This window comes from Oryx dammah, unplaced genomic scaffold, assembly GCF_014754425.2.
Source record: "Oryx dammah isolate SB20612 unplaced genomic scaffold, SCBI_Odam_1.1 HiC_scaffold_19, whole genome shotgun sequence".
NCBI lineage: Eukaryota > Metazoa > Chordata > Mammalia > Artiodactyla > Bovidae > Oryx > Oryx dammah.
The window spans coordinates 73377994-73385413 of NW_024070203.1; the positions used below are offsets into that span (position 1 = coordinate 73377994).

General features: G+C 51.3%; 1 long non-coding RNA gene across 1 annotated transcript; it reads left to right on the forward strand.

Moving 5' to 3' along the window:
* The first annotated feature begins 741 nt into the window (after positions 1 to 741).
* LOC120878973 lies at positions 742 to 6884 on the forward strand. The gene is made up of 3 exons (XR_005724678.1): positions 742 to 938; positions 5292 to 5646; positions 6414 to 6884. It is a non-coding gene; the product is annotated as an uncharacterized LOC120878973 (long non-coding RNA).
* The last annotated feature ends 536 nt before the right edge of the window (positions 6885 to 7420 follow it).

The following is a 7420-nucleotide window of genomic DNA, read 5'->3' on the forward strand; positions in this document are numbered from 1 at the left end:
CAGATGCTGCCAGGATTGTGACTGTCCTTTGTAGGTGCTCGTCCAAGGCCACCTGTCTGGGGCAGGCTGGGTCTGTCTGACCCCACAAGGCATGCTCTTTTTCCAGCCCAGGGTTGCTCCTCTAGTTCCGCCCTTCCCCAGAGACCAGGGCCTCTACAAAATCTGGAGCCAACCTGTTCCCTCCTCAGGGTATTCCACAGCCCACCCTCCTGCCTCCCCACCTTACCCCATGCTATGGCTCTTTGCCAAGACAGAGCTTCAGTCCAGCCTATCCTATGCAGGGCAAGGATGGATAGACGCCATCCTATAGCTTCACGTGGCTACCACGTGCCGGCGCTACCATCCCAGGACACAGAGCAGTCTCCCCAGAGATTCCAGCTTTGCCTTCTTTGTGAAGGCCACATATGCTCCCAAAACAGCAGGAATTTCTGAACTGAGACCCGCACTTCCTTTTTTTCCTATGAAAGACAGACCCCAGACCGTGTTATTAAGAAGAGGTTTGAATCCTTATGAGTTTGAGGGCTGTGCGACCCCAGGCAGGTGACTCGACCTCTCTGATCCTGTTTGCAGAGTTTTTAAAAATGGTAACATACAGCTCAAGGGGCCTGTTATGAGGGTTAAAAGCAGCTGTGCATGGAAAGCCCCGAACAGCCCTGGTGGTCAGTAGGTGGTTCATCCGTGGCCCTCACAGTTCTGACTGTTGGCCACCGTGCCTCTGCCTACCTCTTGAGAGTTGCATGCTCCTGGCACAGGCACTACTTTCTCTTCTTGGCTTGCCTCTCCTTTCTCTTTTTAAGGGCATTCGTGCGGCAGCCGGCTACAGCTCCCGCTCAGCTCAGACCCTTTCGGAGTCCTGAGGTTCTGCCAGCAATCATGGCCCCAACCAACCTGGCTTCTCTGCTGACATTCCTGTGAACCTAGTCAGGATCTGCCCCAAGGTCCGTCGGGGTGTGTCCGCACCAGGAGGGAGGAGGGGGAGGGGAACAGCAGCTGCTCCTTTGTTCGCCAGCCACCGGGCGGGTGAGCCAGGGCACAGCCTGTCCAGGCCAAGAGCAGGAAACAGGTGGACTCTGCGGAGGCCCAGACGGGGCAGTGGGACGTGAGAAGGCCCACGTCTGGGCCACGGGGAGGTGCACGGCGAAATGAAAAGGGCTCCCTTCTGAGTTCCCAGGCTGTGGCGTCTCAGGCCCTCAGTCGGGTTTCAGGTTGCTGTGGGGCAAGGCAATGAGCTGACTCATGTAAGTGCGTATTAAAAACTGTTTAGTCACTGTCTGCCTCTCTGTTAGGGTACAGGATAAGTTGCTGTAACAAAAAGACACCCCCTCCCCACCCCCCCAGCCCAAAGACAACAGGATACAGGAGGCAGGATTGTAATACTCCCTCCCGGGACAGTCTGGGGGCTCCCTGCCAACAGGCTGGCTTTGCCGCATGTGGTTTATTTGGGAATGCAGTTTTCTTCCATCTTGTGGTTCCACCATCTCCAAAGACAGATGTTCTAAACCTGGGATCTGCAAATGGCTGGTCAGAACTCAGGGCCCCTCTGAGCTTGCCTGGGCAAAAATTACATCCTGATTTATACTAAGATCCATTGAATACTTGAAAGGTAGCACTTCTTCCCATTCTGACAGGAAGCCTAACAGGAGTATTGGCAGGTATAGTATCTGCAACAACTAAATGTGACAGGAAAATATCTGTGATTTCTGTTGTGAATCAGTGTTTATGCTCATGATTATTACTTTGAAAACTCAGTAGCTATGAGATCCATTGTTAGATTGTTCTTTAATGTGTTAATAAGAAGTATGTACCTACTCTTAGAGTGTAACTTTTTACTATTTTTGTGATATTTCACTGCAGTTGTTTTTCTTGGCAATCTTCTGATTTTATTGCATGAATTGAAGAACACTATTCAGCGAAGGGTCCACAGGCTTCACTAGACAGCCAGAGGGGGCCCAAGACAGGCAGAGCCAAGCAGCCGTGGCTCACGTGTTGCTCCCTGTGCTGGTTGAAGCTGAATCGGCATTCTGGCAGGAGGAAAGGGTACAGGTGCAGGCAAACAAATTCCTTCCGGGTCAGTGGTGTGGAACTTGCACACTTCACTTCTGTCGCCTGCCGCTGGCAGAACTCAGTCACGTAGCTGCCCCTGGCTGCCAGGGCGGCTGAGACACAGGGTGTTCCCCAGGCAAGGACAGGCCCAGCCAGACTCTACAGTCATGCAAGGAAAGGATCAATGTGGTGGGCCAAATGGCGATCCATCACCATCTCCAACAACTCTTCTTCCCTCCCAGAAGAACCCAGAACCTTTCCACTGTCCATCTTGCTTCACAGGGCCACCTCTTACCAGCCCTCATCTGCTTCTTCCTGCATCCTCGACACCCCTATCTTCTCTCATTTTGCATAAGGGTCTAGGACCTCATCCTTCTTTCCCAACATTATGGGCGCTCCTATCTGAGGCTAACACTCCCGTATGTCCCAGATCCCAACCCCTCTCATGGACTCAAGCCCACCCCTCCCCCGATTCTATTGTTTCTCTCCTGTACCATTGATTCCCCCACCTCTACTGAATCATCCCCACCAACAAGGAAACACTTTCCCATCATCAGAACCCTTGTCTTGACCCCAATTCCCTCACCAGCCTTTGTCTCTCTCTTGTCCCCAGCCCCCTCTCCCCCAAACTCCTGTGGTCCGTGTTTGCTGTCCATAGTTCCTCTCCCTCTTCTGCTGCCCTCTTAGATCAGCCCAGCAGTTTCCCAACCTCCTCACTCCATGGAAGCGTCTATTGGCAAAGGTCTTCATGTCAGTAACCCAATCATCACTGCTTTCATTTACCTAACCCACCGGCAGCTTCAGACCCAAGGATCACTCCCTCCACCTGGAGACACCACATTCTCCTGGGTCCTCTTAGCCTCCCTAGTTGTTCCTACTCAGCTCCACCCCCCACCTCCCAAACACAGGCAAGCCCCCTGAGGTCAGATCTTGTCCATCCTCTCTGTCTGCAGTCCCTTAGTGGGCCCATTTAGTCTTACAACCTTGACACCCAACCACTGTGAACGACTCTCTATTTTTCATCTTCAGCCTAGACCTCTCCCCTGACTCCAGTCTCCTGTATCTAACTGCCTACTCGACTTCAAGAGACATCTCAAGCTTAACATGCCCAACCCTCCAATCCTCCCCAAAGTTTCTCCTCCTCTTGGCGTTCCCATCTTGCTAGGTAGCTAGACCAGAGAGCTTGGAGTCATTTCTACTCTAGTCTTTCCCTTACATCCTCCTCCTCATCGTCTTTGTCTTCAAAATCACAAGGCCATTTTTGTTTTATAAATATTACAAAATCAAATAGTCATATATATATGAGGACCTTCTAAATTGTATAAGTGTGAGACCCCACAAAAGCTGAATCTGCCCTTGCATGAGATAAAATGTGGACTGCTCCACAAAGATTCTGGCATAAAGCCATCAGTTAATAATGAGCAACATGAAAAAAGAGCCTCACGGGGGAGGCATCATTGGAGCTGGGTCTTTATGGAGAGGTAGAGGTTTACTAGGTTCCAAACAGGATACTAAGAACATAAGCATCCCTAAGATTTTGCAGGTCTGTCTCCAAGGGCCTCATTAGAGACTTCAGGGAGTGCTCCTGATGGAATAATAAGAGCAGCCATTTTGCATGCACCCTTGATATCCTGCTGTGGTATAACAGATCTATTTGGTCTTCATCCCTGGTTCCCGGCACAGAATTCCTAAAACCCTCGTGGTTTCCTGAGTGAGAGGGGTGATAGGAGTCTCTCACACAGAGCTCCTAAATCCCCTGGAGTTGCCAGGGTGATGAGAGTCTTTTGGGGAATCCCCTGGAGGTCCAGTGGTTAGGACACCACACTTTCACTGCTGAGAGCACTGCTTCAGTCATCCATGTGGGCTCCTGGATGGGGGCTGGTTACCAGAGAGATCAACCATGAATAAAAGCTTGGCACTTTCAGTCCACTGCCCATCCCCTGGGTATAGGGCAGAGGCTAGAGATTAATTGATCCTGTCTATGTAATGAAGGAGCTGGAGAGTAATTGATCCGTCTAGCTTCCCAGGTGGTGCTAGAGGTAAAAGAACCTGCCTGCCAATGCCGGAGACATAAAAGATTCTCATCCAATCCCTGGGTGGGGAAGATCCTCTCGAGGAGGGCCTGGTAGCCCACGCCAGTGTTCTTGCCTGGAGAATCCTGCGGACAGAGGAGCCTGGCGGGCTGCAGTGCATGGGGTTGAAAGAGTCGGACACGACTGGTGACTTAGCACAGCACACAGCACGTGACGAAGGCTCCATGAAACTCCCTGACAGCGGAGAGCTTCCGGGTTGGTGAACACACCCTTTCCCCCTTCCCTTGCCCCGTGCTACCCTCGAACCTCTTCATCTGACTGTTCATCTGTATCCTTTGTCACATTAAAAAAAAAACCAGGAAATGTCAATAAGAGTTTCCCTGAGTTCTATGAGCCAGGATAGCAAATTATCGAACCCAAGGAGGGGTTGGAGAAGCCCCCACTTTATAGGCAGCTGGTCAGAGGTACAGGCGATAGCCTGGGACCTGGGACTGGCATCTCAAGTAGGGGGCAGTCTTGCGGGACTGAAGCCACAACCTGTGGGGTCTGTACCAACGCCAGGCAGTTAGTGTCAGAACTGTAGGACACCCGGTCGTGTCCGGATGTTAGAGAACTGCCAGACAGTTGGAAAATGCCCGCATGTTTGGTGTCAGAAGTATTTCTGTGACAGAAGAAAAATATTCTGTGCAGAAGAAATGTTTTTCCCTTTAAGATGTTCCAAAGGCTTTCCCTGTATTAATTTATTAATCTTCACCATAAAACACGTGGCAGATCCTCAGAGGTACGGAGAGATCGGAGTATCGGCTCAGGTTGTCACAGCTTTAAGTGCACGGCTGAGACTCCAGCTCCCCTTCCAAATACAGCCCCCAGCCCTGGATCTGCCTGTGTATGTGGCTCTTGGAAGTTTCGTTTGCCCACACGGACCCCAGTTTTCCTCTGGGCACCCAGCATGACCTGTTCCCCGGGGGCTCCCACTTCCCCAGGGCCCTAATTCATTCTCATCCCGCCTGAGGAGGGAGGTTGGGGCTCCCCCACCCGCGTCCGCAGCAGCCCCCACTCCTGGCTGCTGGCAGACGTTGGTCACCGCCCCCAGTCACAGCACAGCGCCTGCCACAGCCCGCTCGCAGAGGGCGGGGGCGAGGCAATTACTCGGAAAACCGCAGGCAAAACTCCCACGGAGCCACAGGGAAGTTTTTTTTTTTTTTTTTTTTAAAGAGAAAGCTCTGATGTGACAGTGTGGTGGCAAGAATCTTATCCAGTCTCATCTTCCAACTCCTATCACAACCCACCCCTGAGAACCTGCTGCCCGGCAGCTGAGAGCATGGTTTGCACCATGTGAAAATGAGAGTGAAACCCCTGGGGGCGGCCAGCTTAAATATGTGCAAAATGAAAGAAGCCCTCCCCAAGGCCTGCAGAGTTTCTTCCTTCTCCTCTTCAATCTGCAAAGCACCGGATTTCACTGCTGCCAGAGAAAAATACCAGGGTCAGCGTCGCAGGCCCTGGGGCCTTCCAAATGGATCATCCTTCGAGTTAGTCAGAGTCGCCTTGCACACACTCCTGTATTTCACAGGTACTGTCCAGAGGGTAGCATTTGGGGACACACATGGTTTCCTTTGTGTCTTAGACCCTCACCCCACAGGGACTCAGCTGATCAGGGTAGAAGACAATAAGAAACCAGGTGGGGAGAATCAGAACTCCCTTGCATGTAGATACATCCTGCAACTTACAAGTACCATTGTCCCACCAAACCATTTGTGTAGACACGGCCCTGTAGAGGGTGAGAAAGACTTCTCAAGGTCACCGGGCTGATAAGTGGCGGAGCTAAGGCTGAAACTTAGGGAGTCTGGCTCTAGATCCAGCTCCCTTCATGGAATAAGGCATGGCAGGGGTGTGGGGGGTGGGGATGGGGGGTGGGGGGTAGGCAGGGAGAGAGAGCGCCCTGATCCCATCAGCCCCCAGGGCAGGCCCAAAGGAGGGAAGCAGAGCCTGTGAGGTGGCATAGTTGACAATTAGTAGGTTTGATGTGGTAATTTACTGTGGATTGGGGTTATTGCCTAGTACATTTTTAGCCTGGAGCTGTGAGTTACCTGTGCTCCAACAGGCCTCTCATGGGAAGACTGGAGACCTAGAGGGTGATGTCCACATTCCGCCAAGAACCCCATCCAGCAGGGAGCCCAAATCCAGGGTTTCCAGGCTGCATCAGTTTGGCCCCAGACTATCCTTTAAAATGTCAGTTTGGGGCGAACATTTAAAAGAAGAAGGGTTCACAAAATAATTAGTGTTTCTGGCATCTCTTTAAAAGGTGAAGATTAGGTGATATTAACCTTACTGTTCCAGGATCCCAGCAGGGCTGCTGCCCCTCAAGAAGTGTGTGGTCTCCAGGGCACCAGCTCTACAGCCATGCACAGCAGCCGCCTGTCTGCACCCTGTAGGCACTGGGGATTCTGACTCTTGCCACAGAACTGAAGCGCTTAACTTCTTGAAGGTCATGGATATAATTCAGGGGATCCAAGGACTTGGATGGGTAAAAATGACACCCTGATTTTCACTAACCCCTACCAAATGCTGAGCATTTCCTTCCATTAGGACCATAGGCAGAGACCACGGTAGCAATGGGATCTGTGACTTTGTCACTAGAAGAAATCACAGACAATTTCATATCACATTAGACTTTCATAGACAGCTCCAAATGTCATTTATGCTCAGCACTACTCTAAAATCAGAGGGTGACAGAGATTGAGGTGGTTAGATAGCATCACCAACTCAGTGGACATGAGTCTGAGCAAACTCCAGGAGACAGAGAAGCGCAGGGATGCCTGGCATGCTGCAGTCCACGGGGTCACAAAGGGTCAGACACGACTTAACAAGTGAACAATAGCTCTAAAATTGTGACCGACTGCCAGATGTTGTTCTTTAGTGCATTTAATAAAGAAGCATGTATGGCATGATATTAAAGGTTCGGTTTTAAATATATATATAATTTTCAATATAATTGGTTTCATTAGTATTTTACACACTTACTCTGAGAAAAGATCCACAGGCTTCATCAGCTTGCCCAAGGGGTCCAAAGCACAAACTTGGACTCACAGCTTCAAAAGATGGTTGTCAGGTCCCTTGGGGTTGGGAAGGCAGTTTTCTAGAACCTTTTGGAGAAGTGGGGTAGAAGGGGGACTAAGCTCCTCCATTCAGTCCCTCTCGGGTGGTTTCACACTGCACTCCCCACCCAGGGCAGGAGGCCCTCTGAGGTCCTCCCAGAGCCCAGGAAGCCCTTGGCCTTCGAGTAGGAGACTGTGCAGAGGTCCTGCACTCAGTGGCCCCAGCCCCAGGTCTCCAGGGTCCCCTCC